This window comes from Chenopodium quinoa, unplaced genomic scaffold (genome assembly GCF_001683475.1).
Source record: "Chenopodium quinoa cultivar QQ74 unplaced genomic scaffold, ASM168347v1, whole genome shotgun sequence".
NCBI lineage: Eukaryota > Viridiplantae > Streptophyta > Magnoliopsida > Caryophyllales > Amaranthaceae > Chenopodium > Chenopodium quinoa.
This window is the reverse complement of record NW_018745248.1, coordinates 284,113-301,144: the sequence shown is the minus strand read 5'-3', so window position 1 is coordinate 301,144 and position 17,032 is coordinate 284,113.

Sequence of the window (17,032 nt, the reverse complement as noted above, 5' to 3'; positions counted from 1 at the left end):
GTTTTAAGCTTGTCTGATTTGCAGTAAGATTCCTTAAGCTTTCTGGCATGATTGATTGTAAATCAAGGGTGTGTATTTTAAAAACGCATGCACAGGTGACAACTTAGAAGATGAGGTATTTTTTTTGCTCATGATGTTATATCCTTTGTGATATGTATGGTGAGTGGGGGTTAGATTTGAGTACTCTAACTTGTTATGTTAAGTTTTTCTTGGCATGTGAGCTGAACTTCTTGATGCATGTGTGATGTTACTATGGTTCGCTTTGATAGAGTTCATTTGCTAGAATAATCAGAAGTTGTTAACTTCACATGCATGTTGTTAATTGAGATAAAGATGTATGTCTCTAAGCCAAGAGACAAGTACAAGATAATGTGATAAGCAGAAAGGTTCTAGGCAGTATGCCGATGAACTAACAAAGGTACGCATTAATCTCATTATTGTGATGTAGAGAAAGTGGTTTGGTAAATTATATTTATCATGTCTAAGCCAGAGTTATTTTCATGATTTGGCCTTGATATTTGATTCAAATGTACTAATGATTTGCAAACTAAATGATGAACAAACTATTCTTGACGTGTAGTGGTTTTGTTGTAAACTATATTGTTCATTCTGTTTGTCAAGAGAGAATTACTCAATTATTGTTTGAGTTTCAGATAGTACAGGGATGGAGGTTAAAGTGAGAAAGTTTCTCAAGTAACTATCCAGTAAATTCTAAGAGACAATGATTGAATGAACAACGATGATTAGTTGAACCTCTTCAGTGTATGGTTTTTACATGATGAAGGGTGATGCTCTGTTTCGAGTGCGCTGCAAAACAAATTGTTGTACGCTATCCATTATGAAGAAAAGGTTCATTAGATTGGATGACGTGGTCAAGAAGATGATTGTTGCAAAAATTAATCTCTGGAAGTTTGCCATTGTGGGGGTAAGTTTATCCTCATGTTCTCTACTTTATTTTTCACAAGTGTCTATGTATGTTGTCAGGAACTACAGATGTAGTGACAAAGTTAGACAGATCTTGTGGAGGTGATACTCATGTTAGAGTGCATGAAAGCAAAGAAGAATCAAGCAGGTCCTTATACTAGGATGAAGCACAGATAAGTGCTTGATTGTCTAAGAGAATATATTTAAGATCCTGTGGGGTATTTTAAATTATTCTACTGACGAAGTTTTAAAAATTGAGTCTACGTCCTGAAGTGATCTGGCTTGATAACCCTCTAATCTATATGGTTATGAGATGCTTTGGTAGACTTGTTGCTTGATGTTTGCAGGTTGAGCTTTAAGTGCTCTTAATATGTCCATAACCCAGATTGGGTGGTCAATTGAGACAGCTTACATGGACACACCGAAGTGTTTTAATTTGTTGAACTTTTGTTCTGAATGGGTCTAGAGCCTTGTTTTGGTTGGCTCATTGTTGGATTTACACCATTTATGTTTATTGAATCTATAACTTTTTTCAGTGGTTTGTTGATCAGGTGGATTCAGTAAGGTTGAGCGTGGCTCTTAATGTCATTTGTCCATTTATTCTTTGAGCAGGGATTGATAATGGGTCTTAAGTGGATTTAAGACCATTAGCCCAGTGGCTCTTAGAGTAGGATTGATAATGAAACCGAAGGTGGAAGGTTGAGCATTGCTTGCTCTTAATACTACTAGCCCAGTTGCTTGAGAGTAGGGAATGATAGTGATCCTTAAATGAATTAGAATCACCAGCCCAGTTACTACTCGAGTAGGGAACGATAGTGGTACTGAATGACCGAGGTTGGGAGTATCACTTAATGCATCTAGCCTAAGAGCTCATTGAGCAGTGGATTGATAGATGCATCGTCGAGTTGATAGGGTTGAACTTTTCGTTCTTAATGTTCTTATTCCATTACACAGAAAATCTTGGGTTTGCAAGGTGCTTGAATGTTTTTTAAGCCTGCAAGGAAAGACCCTAGATGTGCTGGGAATGTTTATTTTATACACAGGCGGAACACCTACGTGAGTACGAGGGGTGGCCTCCTTCAAGGGAAAATTGTGGTGTAGTTTTCCTGAAGTACTCATGAGAGCCCAAGGTGTAGGCCAAGATTGGCAGAGTTGCTTAACCTCTAAAGTCAAGGTATGTGCATTCAAGGTCCCTTCCTCGCTCCTAGGAGTTCAAATCTTAGGATACTCACTAGGGAAGTGTTGAAAACCTTGTGCACTAATGTGTTAGTTCAAACCTTTGGATACTAGCATTTAAGTACTAAGACTTTCATTTACTTTTCAGATTTCATGTTGAAGATCCGCTCGCATTAGTGGGGGATTGATGGAAATAGGGAATGCAAACGGATGACTCGCGCCAGATCGGGCGGAGGTGGTCAAGGAAAATAAGAGAACTCTCGCGCCCGATCGGGCGGGCTTCGCCCGACCGGGCGGCGGACTCGAGTTTTTGACGAGCCCGATCGGGCGGCTTCGCCCGATGGCTCGCCTAGGATGGGGTTTTCAGATCGCACCGCCCGATCGGGCGCGACACAGCGTATGGAGAAATTCGATCTCGCGCCCGATCAGGCGGCAGATCGCCCGATCGGGCCCGCCTTTTTTCCTAGGTCGGTTTGCTTTGCGTGTTTCCATTTCTGGGACTCATATAAATACGAGTCTTGCCTTTTCATGAGATTAGTCACTTTCTAGCCGAAAACACAAACCTACCTTTTGAGATCTGAACAGTTCTTGAGCAATTCCACTCTTCAAGTTCGGGTGCACGGATTATGGAGAGAGTTGCGTTAAACTTGGGGGGCTTGCGTCACTAGGAAACTTGTACCGGTGGTGGCGTATTTCGCTTCTAAGACAGTGGATTTTGTTCCACGGCGCGACTATGAGTTTGAGATCTTCAATCGAGTATTTTCCCTTTCATCTTCTCTATTTTGTTATTGGAATCAACAGGTATTTTACCAACAGAACACAATTACCATCTCTCTCTCTCTAATATTCTCCCTTTTCCTTTCCCCTTATCTTATAAAACGTTATCAGCACCAGTGCTTTAATTATTGGGAATTGGAGAAAACATTAATCAAACAATATAACAAGGAGGATCATATTGTTGGCTTGTTGCATCAACCTTAATTAACCGAGTTGCTGACGAAATATATACTACTTTGTACACATTTTTTTTTTCTTCTCTTGTTGAGGTAAGCTTCACTTTGTATTAATTAAGCTAATTTGTTCAAATAGATTATTTTATCATGGATAAATATATCGTTGAACATTTGGTATGACTACAGTTTACTACTTCTTTATCATGGATAAATATTGCATGAGTTGATTACAATTATCATTATTTTATCACGCGTTGATTACAATCATGAAATTTGGGTTTTTTTTTTTAATATATATATCTTTTTGTGTTAGTTATTTGGTATCACATGAGTTTAGATTTACTACCATATATTACGGTTAATTGTTTCGTTAATTGTTTAATATTTTTTATTACCATGGTTCTTTTGTTTAGTGTATTACAGTTTGACGACATACTTTTTTACGACATATCAATATATTTTGATAATAGTTGAGACATTGATGCATATAGTTTAGATGTAGTATGCATATGTTTGATCATATGTATATAATATAGATGATATTAGCAAGATTACTTCTTGATATGATCTGCTTAATAATAATATACAAAGTTTCATATGCGGATGGCCTCACCGTACGACCAGCCACAATATTATATGTTTTTTTTCTCTCTTCTCTATCTCTCATTCTCTTTCCTATTTTCTTCTTCCCACCTAAAACACTCCTTTCATGAACTCTCTTCTACCTCTCTTCTCTCCTCTTTCTCTCTCCTATTTTCATCTATTCTAGTTAGCCCACTCAAATTAAACAAGTTAAATGGAGCAGCGGTGGTAGGGAGTAAGGAAGCTCCTCGTACTCCGTCGCCGAAAAACAAGCTTGAGGTTTTAAGGCCAAATTTAGTCATGAAAACTCTAGATCTAGAGTTTTTATGGCTGAATTTGGCCTTTATAGCCATATTTCAAGTGAAATTCGAAGCCAATATTTAGTTTGAGGTATTTGTTCGATTTAATTTTTTATTTAACAATTTTAGTGGTTCTTAGTGGTCAGGAATTGGTGGTGGTGTGGTGGAGTTAAGGTTTTGAGGACGGCGGTTGAGAAAGGTTGGTGTTGGTGGTTAAGTTGGGTTTGGGTGTGGGTTAATGATTACTAGGTCGGGGGCTACTAGGGGTTACTAGATTGGTCAGGGGTTACTAGGTCGGAGTTACTAGGTCGGTTAGGGGTTACTAGGTAAGGGGTTACTAAGGGTTACTAGGTCGGTTAGGGGTTACTTGGGGTTACTAGATTAGGGGTTACTAGGTCAGTTAGGGGTTATTTGGGGTTACTAGGGGTTACTTGGTTAGGGGTTACTTGGGGTTACTAGGTTAGGGGTTACTAGGGGTTATTAGGTTAGGGGTTACTAAGTCGGTTAGGGGTTACTATGTTACGGGTTACTTGGGTTACTAGGTTAGAGGTTACTAGGTCGGGGGGTTACTAGAGGTTACCAGGTCAGTCAGGGGTTACTTGGTCAGGGGTTACTTTGTCTGGGGAGTTACCAGAGGGGTTACTTAAATGGAGTTACTTGAGGGGTTACTAGAAGAGTTACTGATATGGCACCTTGTCGCACCGTGCGGTCAGCCGCACCAAAAACGCGCTGATTATAATATTAGCCAGCGTATAATCCTCAATATGGTAAATAGATTGAGTGATCATGAAATATTTAAATTTCAATTATACGAGTATTATGATTCATTAATTGGTCAAGTCACAGAATATGCTATATGAATATTTTTATTCTTGCATATATATTATTTGCTTTGTGAAAGCCGATAAACTCTTTTTATATCAAACAACTATGAAGCATATTTCTTTGATAAGCTCTAATTTTGATTATTATTATAGAGGAAATGTCAAACCTTGCCGAGCAAACTTGAATTCGTGACCCTTGATATTGCCGGAAAGAATTATTTATCATGGGTGTTAGATGCTGAAATATACCTAGATGCTAAAGGGCTTAATTGATGAAACAATCAAAGAGGCTAATAAGGCAACACCTTAAGATCGGATAAGGCTAAAGCCATGATTTTTCCTTCACCATCACCTCCATGAAGTGAATATTTAACTGTGAAAGACCCACAAATCCTTTGGAGTAATCTAAAGGAAAGGTATGACCACCAAAACACGGTGATACTCCCTAGAGCTCGATATGAATGGTTGAATTTGAGATTGCAAGATTTTAAAATTTGTTAGTGAATATAACTCATCTATGTTTAAAATAACTTTTCAATTGAAATTATATGGAGAAAATATTACTGATGCAGAAATGCTTGAAAAGACATACTCCACTTTCCATGCTAATAATCTTGTCTTACAGACATAATATAGAGTAAAAGGGCTTTCAAAAATATTTTGAATTAATATCTTGTCTTCTTGTGGCTGAGTAAAATAAAGAGTTGTTAATGAAAAGTCATGAATCATGTCCTACTGGCTCTACTCCATTCGCTGAAGAGAATTTGACAACCTATCACAGAAAAGAAACTAAAAACAAAGACCATTCCAGCAGTATTGGTTGAGGTAGAGATCACGGTCCCAGCCATGGCTAATGGCACGATCGCGGTCGTGGGCGTGGATTTAGTGGATATGGTAGAGGTCGTGGAGATCATTTCACAAATTCACATTCCCACCAGAAGTGGGAACGTAGGGATGATAAAGAGAAAAATGAGACCAATATATGTTACCGTTTTGGAGGAAAAGACCATTGGTCTTGGGTTTGTAGAACTCCAAAGCATCTTGTTGAGCTTTATCAAGAATCATTGAAGAAAGGAAAGAAATTTGAGGCAAACCTTGTTCTTGAAGATGCTGAAGGTGATTTGTATTTTGCCAATGCAAATCAATTCGATGTTGCTGATTGCCTTACTTCCTCGGAAGGGAATAATTTTGATTTTGGCAGTACAACTCATTTAGAAGTTGCTGATTTCTTCACTGCCCCAAAAGGGAATAATTAAAATTATATTGTTTTATGTCAGTTTTAAGTATTAGACTTATGTTTCCTTATTCTAATGATTTACTTAAGTTATTTTCTACGGTTTTAATAAGGACTTTAAATGTTTTATGAATTAATGAACTATTTGGGTGTTTTTACTGATTTATTATTTTATCATTATTGTTTGTTTTTTGTACGCTCAATTTTTTGACATATATTTTATTTCATGATGAACATGGATATTACTCAAATTCAATTTGCTATAAATGGTTGATAGGTTGTTATACACCCGTCAAAAATAAATTCTTAACAAACCAACTAACAATGTAGTAGGGTAAGTAGGGTCGAATCCACAGAGAGATGACTATTTCATCTAGCTTTCAAGGTATGGAGAAACTAAACTACGTCACGAAATTGGGATGAAAATATAATATAAATTAAAAGAGGGATAAAATAATTAATGAAAAGACCTAGGGTTATGGTTCACCATGTTTATAGTTCTAAATCTATCAAATATCAATAAAAATTCAATCAATCAATTATCTAGATCAATTTCTAAGCCTACGGTCGGGTCTTAACGCTCTCAATTCAACATATGTAGTTCGGTTGCTAACATAATCAGAATTGCTAACTGTAGGTAAGCCTCTAAAAGTAAGATCTTTAGATTCAAACTCTTATTAACAAGATTAAATCAAACAATTGATCAGGTTGCAAGATTAATAAGAAAATAAAATCAATTAGAGAAATCAATTAGAGAAATATTAAAAATACCAATCACGATTTATAGTATATGTAAGGAGGGTAATCCCATCGTAGGGGGTCCTTCCTTAGATGCCCATGGCCATTTAAAAGCCTAGGAATTTACACTTGTTAGGGTGTATTAGGATTTGAATTTATGACTGTTTGAGAGACCTTGAATTATAAATGATACTCTCATCACTCTTTTTTGTAAGAAACAAGTAGGAGTCGCCAATGAGTTTTAGGAAAACTCATAAACCTCGTTCATGCCTTTCTTGCATGTGGAGTTCATGGAATAATTTGCACGAATCATAAGTTTACCCATGTCCAAATTGGTCTACATAAACCAGAAATGAGTTCGGGAGCGAGGGTACTAAAATAACGTTCCTTTTAGGGAGGAATCGCTATTCTAGCCCTAGTACGACCTCTACTAGTTCTTCCTTTTTCACAATTTCATTACCAAACAATATATGTAACGTGATACATAAAGATTAAGTTAGTTGATTTTATTCACAAGCATTAATCACGTAGGAATTACATCGTAAAAGTCGTTATTCTTTATTTAATCAAATTCGTGAAAAGGGCGAGAAAATAAACAATATTCGCCTTGGCTTAAGTGATCAACCAACAATTATTTAATTCAAATCTAATCTTTATTTAGCGCAAGATACTATGTGGAATTGATTAATTAATTATTTTAAGGTGATCAAACAACACTAATTAATTAATTAGGGTTCTTTTAAACAAGAAAATAAATGTGATTTAACTAAGTGCTCGGGAATTTACCACTTCTCTTTGCTAGATCTCTGTTAAGAACACTTACGGACTCTTTCTTGTTAGGGAACCTCCACCATAGTAACAAAATATTAAAGGGGTGAGTGTTTAGGAGAAGAGGGGCTAGGTTGCACAAGTTCACAAGTATTCTGCCAGAGTTTTTAGGTTATTTTCTGTGTGTTTAAGCCTCGGTTTAAGCTCTTATTTATAGGGAACGATTAGGTTTAGGGTTACGAGCATTCTGCCGCACCAGGTGTCGCGCGCAACAGGATAAGTTGCGCGCGGCACCCCAGGGCAAGTGGTTAGGTTGCTCTGCTACGGGCAGCGCAACTAATTGTCTTACGCGTGGCTTTATTGTAAGATTCGATTTTATAGTTTTCGTATAATTCTAAATCTTCCGCAGCGCAACTCTGGTGGTAGTGTTGGGTGTCGCGCGCAACTGAATTAGTTGCGCTGGGTGTCGCGCGCAACTAAATTAGTTGCGTGCGGCAGCCCAGTGCGACTGTTTGAGATGCGCGCGGATTTTTCTGCGGCAGCGTTAAAATTTAACCAAGACGCTCCTAAATCCGTCATTATTGAGTTTTAAGCACGGGCTTAAACCTAATTATGATTGGGTTTAGTTAATTGGACCTTTGTTTTGGCTTTATTATTTAATTCGGATTAGTCTTTTGTGTTTTGTGGCTTAACCAGTTCTCCATAAGTATTCTTCACTTTGATCCAACACGAAGATGGTTTTATTTATCGTCATTGCACTTCCTGTCGAGACAGGAGGCCAAAAGTAGATGTCTACAGTTAGCCCCCACTTTGATCGAGTCTAGAATAGACGATGATCAAAGTAGTCAAGGAAATAAATCCGAGACTCATTCTGCGAAGTTCTCTAAGGATAGAGAATCTTTCAGTAATGTTTAAGGATGTCGAAACAATCCTTGGTTCGCTAAGTGTTTGAAACAAGTAGCTATTAAGGCTAGAAAAAGTTTTTCCTAGTCTTAACGCGCTAAAAAATCTAGATTGATCCTTTGCAATTGTAGAACGCTTTTACAAGTAAAGATGTTGTGGGTGATGTCAAGTCATGAGAAGAGATCGGTTTTAAAAGAATAAAAGGGGATGATTTCCTCTCAATCGTGTCATAGTTGGTCTAAAGTCCCTCGATATGTCATTGAAACTTTAGCCTGACTTTAAAAAAGTAAAAAAGATGAAAAGGGATATTCAGTATTCGAGCCAAAATGGTTCGGTATTCGAGTCGGATGTCAATAACATAGAAATACATGTCTTTAGACTGAAGGCATATATCTAAATCTAGTGAGAGGGAAGAAAGTCAGCAACTCTCTCAGCAATTTTGTCCACAAGATGAGTACACGTGTCTCAAGACTGGGGGCACGTGTCTACATAGGCGCGACATCGTCTCGTCGCTTCTTTATACAAGGGGTGGTCGGACACCCTAACTATCCGGTAAGTTGGTAAGCGCACTAACTACCGTATTTGCTTCCATTCAAGAAGTGCCTGTTCTTGATGGTTCGGCACGCCTGTCGACTGGTGAGCTAACGCCTACAGTAATTCTCTACCTTTTAGTTCTGAGAGGTAGATCTCGCAAAGCTTAGGCTGAAGTGAAATTTTACGCAACACCTACGCCGTACGATATGCCATTTGCATTTTAACGCTGCATGAAAACACCTTCCTTTTTGCTTTGGACGTTAAAAAAGAAGAAAACCCGGACATTTTTAACGTCAGTACAGTAAAATGACAAACTTGTTAATGGGTGCTTTTACGTAAAGCACCACCACGGAATGTCTTAAGGCACTCTTAGGAATAACGTTCAAAATGTATGCTTGGGGAAAGCACAAAGCACAGTGTGCATGCAATATGATGCAAAAAAACTAACAAAGAAGGAAATAAACAATAGAATGCAAAGCAATTTAAAAGATTTTGATAATTTACGCCATTACGTCTAATGACGAGCAAAAACAGTTGAAAAATGATTAAACAGATCAAAATCCGGATACCGGTCATTTTAGTGACCAGTATCCGCGCGCAACTCAGTAGATCGCGCCGGCCAGACGCGCGCATCTTTCTGAGTTGCGCTGGTCTGTCATGCGCAAATGATTCACTTGCGTGCGACACTTAGTTCAGCAAAGAGAAAATCGCAAAACGTGATTTTTCATTTCGCTTTCTTTCTCCTTCCTTCACGATTTTTGCTTCTTTCTCTCTCTAAAGGGCTCGGATTTTCTTGTTTTTCGAAGCTAAAGGAAGTAGATCTCGTCCCTTATTCATATTTGCCATAATTCGTTCATTCTTGGCTGAATTTGGGCGATTTTCGAACCGTTAAACCCCAAATTTTGAATTTAAGGGTTTTGATTGGACTTGTTTTCATGATCTGTTTGTTTGTCATTGTTACATGTTTAAGAAATATATTGCAAAAAATTTCATGTAAAGTGACAAAGTATTGATCTTGTATGAGCATGTTAAGCATATATATGTTTTTTTTTCATTCTAATTTGACTTTGTGCTTAAACTTTATTTCTCTTTTTTGCTCACATAGACTATATTTGTTAATTTTAATGTAAATTGAAGTGTTAGAACAACAATTATGCATTAAAATTATAAATGAAATTTTGAACTTTTATAATAGCATGAATTTGCTCTTGCGACTCCTGTTTTTTGTTTTTTTTTCATGCGTAAGTTTTAAAATTGGTTTTATCAATGATAAAAAAATAACCGATGGTTATTATTATTCACTTATAAAACTTTGATTTCAAGACTTCAACGAAACTAGTTAGTTTTAGGAAATTCTTGAAAAGACCATCGAACTGGAATAGTTTGGCTATACTTCGGGCTTTTGGGCCCCCATTTTATGTTTTCGAATATTGTAGCCACTAATGCTGGGTGACTTCGATGACTTGTTTGTTTTTTAATAATTAGACCCTTTTATGTTGCTTGAAATAGGTCTAGAAATCCCGTGTTTCGTCTTATTATGACAACAACTAGGATCTTGGAAACGATTAAACTAGTGTGTTTTAATTTGCTAAGACTAGTAATATTGGTCATTCGTTAGAACAAGTAAGAGAAAAATGAAATGTTGTTCAAAAAAAAAAAAAAACGTCTATTCTTGCTACTTTTGACTTCATTCTTTTGAGTTCAATTTTTGTCACTGTTTTGAAGCTATAAAAAAATTAGATGTTATCCTCCTTGCGAAATTCCAATGTGTGCAACAATGGAGAATAATTTAGAATGAAGACTCCTTAATTTCAAATTTTAGGAGTCTTTTGTTTACATTCTAACTCATGAAATTGTTTGTCTTATGTTAATAATGTGTCTTGATACAATTTTCATGATGAATGATTGAGTGCTAAACTTTCGTATGAGCAAGTATCATGATTTTGTTGCTCTATACTAGTCATACTCTCTAATCTCTAGAGTAAATTGAAGTATTGAAACAACAATTATGCACTAAGATTAGTTCTTGAAGTTGAACTTGAAAATGGCTCGAATATGTAACTTGTTTCATGGCCAAGTTAAAAACTTAGTTTTCAAAGTAACAAAATGATTATTAAATCATTGTGATGCATTTGAAAATTATAAGGCTCGAGATCTACAACTATTTAGGCGATTCTCGAAAGTAGCTCGAATAGCATGAATATCTCATTTTGTTTCTTTGTGGATATTAGAGCCCCCATGTGTCGGGTTATGCGCATTCTTGCTATTTCTCAAGTCTTGGAGCCCCCAATTTGGGGTAGTTCTAGTGACTTGCTATTGTTTAGGTCATTCATATAATCATCATATTGAGATGGACCTATATATATGTCCTATTTTTGTTTTGAGATATTTAGGACAATGACATGGCTTTCACATTTTAGTTAAAGTCACGTTCGAGAAAGCAAGTTAGTTCTTTGCTTGTTTATAAACCAAAACAATTGTGTTTAAAGTTTATTATATCATACCTAATGTATAAACGTTTGTAAAGATCATTGTGGTGATTTTATTCTCAAAGTTGATTTAGAATATCAAATATTTTCTTTGTTCTTATCAATCATTTATTTTGGTCTTGCAGGTGGTTTGTTTACCATCCCTAAGCCAATGAGAACAAGTTCAAGCCAATAAGTCGAATCTTAGTTCATTCCTTTAAAAAATATAAATGTACATACACGTATTATTCAAACAATTATTGAGAATCTGAAAATTTATTTATTTGAGGAAATGAAACAAAAATTCAGAAAGGAAATTTTGAATACTATTTTTTATTAGAGACAAGTTATTTCGAACTAGAATTCAAAATTTGGAAAGGGTCCAATAATTTAAATAAAAGTTTATTTTGAAAAGTAACTTTTTGTAGTTGGAAAAATACATAATATTATTTTCAAAATTGAACCCAAAACGGAAAGAAAAGTCTAGCTCGTAATTGAGTGTACTGACTTTTTTTGTCCAAGATTGATGAAGGTATGTTGTAATTTGCAACTAATTTCAACAAAGATATGATAATGTGAGCAACTTTCGTATATCTAATTTTGGTTAAGTTTTACTTTTTGTCATCATTGTCATATTTTTCTAATTGAAAGTGAATTTCTTTCAATTAAATAAGCACCGTAGTTTAAAAACGAATGTTTATCAAACCTAGGTTTGGTGAAGTGTTAGAATCACTTTCCAAAACATAGTCTCATGTTAAAATGAAAGTTAAGGTGAGACTTATATTTTTCATTTGAAGCCTCCAAGTGTAGACTTAGGTGGCTTTTGGAATTCATGTATACATATGCTAGGGGATGTTTCTCATGTTTATTTAAAGCCCCAAGATTTGTATTTTCAATTTGCGGAATGTTGCATATGTTTATCATAAATTGTTTGATCAAGTAACATAATTAATTATCTTGGTCAAATACTAGGAAGTGGTATTCTTCCCTTTGTCATTTAAAGTTATTAAGGTGGTTCGTAATTGTAGGGAATATTTTCAAGCGTTAAACCCCTAGCTTGAACCCCACTGTGATCATACACTAAAGTACGGTGGCGTCCAAAAGGGAAGAAGATAGAGCAAAAGAGTCGCCAACAAGTTTTAGGAACTTGTAAACCGTTCACAGGGTTAAGGTTACACCCCTTAACGATCCAAGAGATCGTCAATTCCATAAGGTCTTGAACCAAATAAGGGTTCGGGGATGAAGGTACAAATCCAACCTAAAAGAGATTAAACCTGCCCTAATAATAGGCCTCTACTTTATTCTGATTGTATTCATGTGCGCTTTTTGATTAACATGCAATCAATAGGATTGCCCCTAAACTTGTTTATCTATGTTGGTTGAATATTAATGCAAAAATAAACTATTATTGGTGATCACTTGAAATTATAATCATAATAACCTTAACAAGATTATTAATTATCTTATTAAGCGTGATTACAAGTACCAAATTCCCTTTAAACATGCATAAAAAGGTGTGATCAAGCAATAAATATAAAATCAAGCAACAATAATAATAATCATAAATAAAATAATCATCATCAAAATAATAATAATAATAATAATAATATCCATAATCATCATAAATTATAACAATTAAAATCATAATCATGTTCATGTTAATATTAAAGCATAATAATAGCAAGATCCTAGGCATGATACTAACAAGATTAATAACAAACCCTAGTATGTCACTAAGCAATAAAAATCAAATCTTTAACCCTAACATGATACTAACAATCATAAATATTAGGAAGAAAATAAAAGGCATCATAACAATCATATTTAATATTAAATTTACCCTAGACATGATACTAGGAATATCATAATAACAATATAAGCATGATTTCTACATCATAACATCAATAACTCAATTAAAGCACTTACTTTGATGCCTCGTACCTCTTTCTAATAATAAAATCCACACGTTAGTAACTTCAAGGAAAATAATAAACAAACAATTAAATTAAATAATTGAAATAGAGATTTGGGACCAAACCCTCAGAAATTAAAACCTTTCACGTCTAGGGCAAAGGCAACTTCGAATATGGCTAGGTGTTTCTAGATCTCGCGAATGCGAAATTTTGTTAATTAAAACTGATTGTTGATGATAACTGGTGAGAATTGGTGAATGAAAACGGAGTTTTTAATACGTTATTTATAGAGAAAATCTGCCAAAAAGATAAAATATCAAAACAGAGTTTGACGCACAAAAAACGAGATTGGCGCACGCAAAACAGAGCTGGCGCCAGCACCAGCTTATTGGCGCCAGGCCTGGTTCCAGGCGCCAATGCCTGGAGTCAGGCGCCAGGCCTGTTTTTGACACGTTTTCGAAAATCAGATAAGTTTTTCCGTTTAGAAGGATAAAATCGTATATTTTCCTCAAAAATGCTATTTGATTTTAATTAAAACTCTGAAAAGTCAAAAGTCAACTTATCAATGCTAATTAAATTAGGAATGAAAAGAACCTTCTAGAAGAATCTAGAAGACTAAAACCAGTCCTAATTGCATTAGGAATGATAAATCATATAGGCCCTCCCCTTGATCATTGGGCCGTATATAAAGCTCAAACCGGGCCCAGTTTGGTAAATTGGCCATAACTTCCTCAATATTCATCGGAATTGGGCTTATAATATATCGTTGAAAAGCTCTTGTCAAGCCCCATCCAACTACACTACTATTGGACCCATATCATGGACCAACCAAACTGGATTGGCTGTTTTCTTAAAATAAGTTTTAAAAAACAGAGAGAAGAGAAAAGAAATTAAAACTATCCGTAACACTAGACTTTCCACACTTTCGCTTCATTCGATTATGGTTCGACGCGGAAGGTACTCATCACTGGGTTTGGTTTTGGGGAGACACAAATGGGTGTCTACAGTAATAAGATTTGCATGACATTGATTTCGCAGCATAAATAGCGTGTTCAAATTTGTAAAAAGAGAGAAGTGGGGATGTCCTGGGTTTTTTAAGCCCCCAATTTGAGGCAAAGAGCGGAAAAATTATACTATTTCAGAGTATTTTAGTTGCCAAATGGGAGGGATCATCCCGGCTTACCCCCTAAAAAAGAAATGAACAAAAAAGACGGATTTGTATAAAAAGGAAGGGGAATCCAACTTTCCCATAGAAGAATAAAGAAAGAAAATTAGACATGTTTTCGAAAAGCAAGGATTATTGACTTTATATTTGAATCACTATGATGACTTGGCAGTGAGGTATACGTGTGATAGTGATAGCGATCATTTATTTTTCATGTAGCAATCATGTTCAATCAATATTCCTCGCTTAGAGAAGATGGAGATATCCCACGCAGGCGAACATATTAGTTGCTCATGATAAGTGAGAAGACCAATGCTCAAGAGTTGTAAAAGACATCTAGAGTTGACATCAAGGCTGTCGATACATCAAATCAATTTATTGTGTTAACTCTTTTTATTTCTAGGCAATGTATATAGAACCTGAATTATCTTGGTAATAAATAGCTTTATTATTAAAAGAAAATAAGATGATTGTTTTTTTTAAAGTGATAATCATCTCATTTTTCTTTGGCAAAAGATATGGAAAACATCGAATTTAGTTTGATTCGATTGCTTTACTAACATGATGTAATCAAGCCAATGGTTGTCAAATCATCCAAATCATTTGAATTTTTTTTATATGATCTTGTAATCATAACTCAACACTTCATGCATTTTATATATAGGCATGACTACTCAATAGTAGGTCCATATGTGCAAAGGCCTAAGATTGGCCATATTTTCATGGAATGATGATTTTGGTATATGGTTATGGTCTACCTCAAGGAGGGTCTTTCCAAGGTCGTAGCGTGGCTAGGCTTGGGGTTATGAACAATGGACAGGATCAAGTATACTCCCAAAATCCTTTATTTTTAGTGCTTATCAAATTAGAACCTTTCTTCTTTGTGTGACAACTCCTACATTAGGTGCCTTTTCCTTGTCATCTCTCCTTTCTTTTTTTTTCCAAGTTTTGTTTTGGGTTTAGAAGGTTTTTTTTTTCTTCTTTTGCATTTGATCTTTCCTTTTGGGTTTAGACTAACTTTGTGTCCCCCTCTTATGTTTCGTTCCCCCAATATCCTATTTGTATCTTTGCACCATTCCCATCCCAAAGTATGGAATAATGTAGGTTGAATAACTAAGGCTCAATTGACGAGGCTTAAAAGGGCTACCAAAAAGATGAATTTTCTCTAAGGTTAAGAACATGGGATTATATTTATGGAGTTTCAAGTTGCCTCCTGTGTTGGTGAAATCATCATATCCTTTCTTTATGGGCCTAAGATGGGCCTCTTTTCATTCAATACATCTTGTAAGCTAAAGCTCATCATGATTCTTAAAGTGTGAAGTATGTATGCCTTTTGATATTTGTTGTTTGTATGTATACATTTTATTTAATTCAAGCTAATAACAATAAAGAGATTGAAAAGAGAACAAGATAGACGTACTTGAAAATATATATTTTATTCATTAATTAATGAGATTACAAAAAAGTAGATTCGACAGCATGAATCTCTTAGTCTATCATAAAAAATAAAAATAAAAACAAAGGAAAGAAACAAAACAAGACCTAGGGTGCTATATCTTGAATTGTTGATAACTTCTTGAGATTGCGTCTTCGAGCTTTGTCCGTTTCCGACGTAGGTGAAATCCTATCTAAAAATCAAGTCCATCTATATGATTCATGGTTTCATTTATCAAGTCCCTTTCAATTAATATTCCCACAGTATAGGCTTTTTAAAATGTGACTAAACCAAGGTATTGTAAATGGCACTTGTATGGTGGAGACATATTGTCTATGAACTTTGGGACAAGTTCATGATCCGGAGGTCTTTGTGGAATAAGAGAAACCTTTGATCGCCACCTGGAAAAGAAGTCAATGAAGCCTTCTTCTTCCCCTTGCTTAAGCAATTCGAGATCGCGCAAGGTAGTTGTGAGCTCGATGTTATCTCCACATTGGGTTAAAAATGTCATTCCAAGTGGAAGTTTGTTTTCCATCGAGATAATAAAACCATGATCTAGCACTTGGGTCCAATGAAAGAGGAAAAATACATGCATATAGGCTTGGCTCAACCCCTTTCTATGCCATAATTCCATTAAAGCTCATTAAGTGAGTCCTAGGATTGTCTGTAACCTTAAAGGTTGGCAAATCCGTAGTCAAGAGCTATCTGGGAGAGTCTTGCCACTAGGTTATGGTGTAAGCTCATAATTGAAGTACTTATTCCCTGAGTTAGGTTGAAGGACAAGTTTCTCCAAGGCCTCTACTCTTTCGGCTCTTGCTTTTTCTTGCAGAATGTTTTCTTTATCTTTTTCTGCTTTTATTTTAGCCTTTTCTGCTTTTTTTTATGAGTCTTCATTTGGGCTTCTTCTTCTCGTAGGGCTTTTAGGTTTTGGAGTTCCTCTCTAAGTTTCTCCAGTCTGCTTTGGCACCCATGATTGGACTAGTATGCGAATGTGGAAGATGATCTAGTAATGTGTATCACGAGAAATTGAGCGCGTTCACTTAAACCTTTTTTGCCAAGCATTCAAACAATGAACCAAAGTCAAAATGATTGTTTTATTTCCTTTTTTTTTATCCT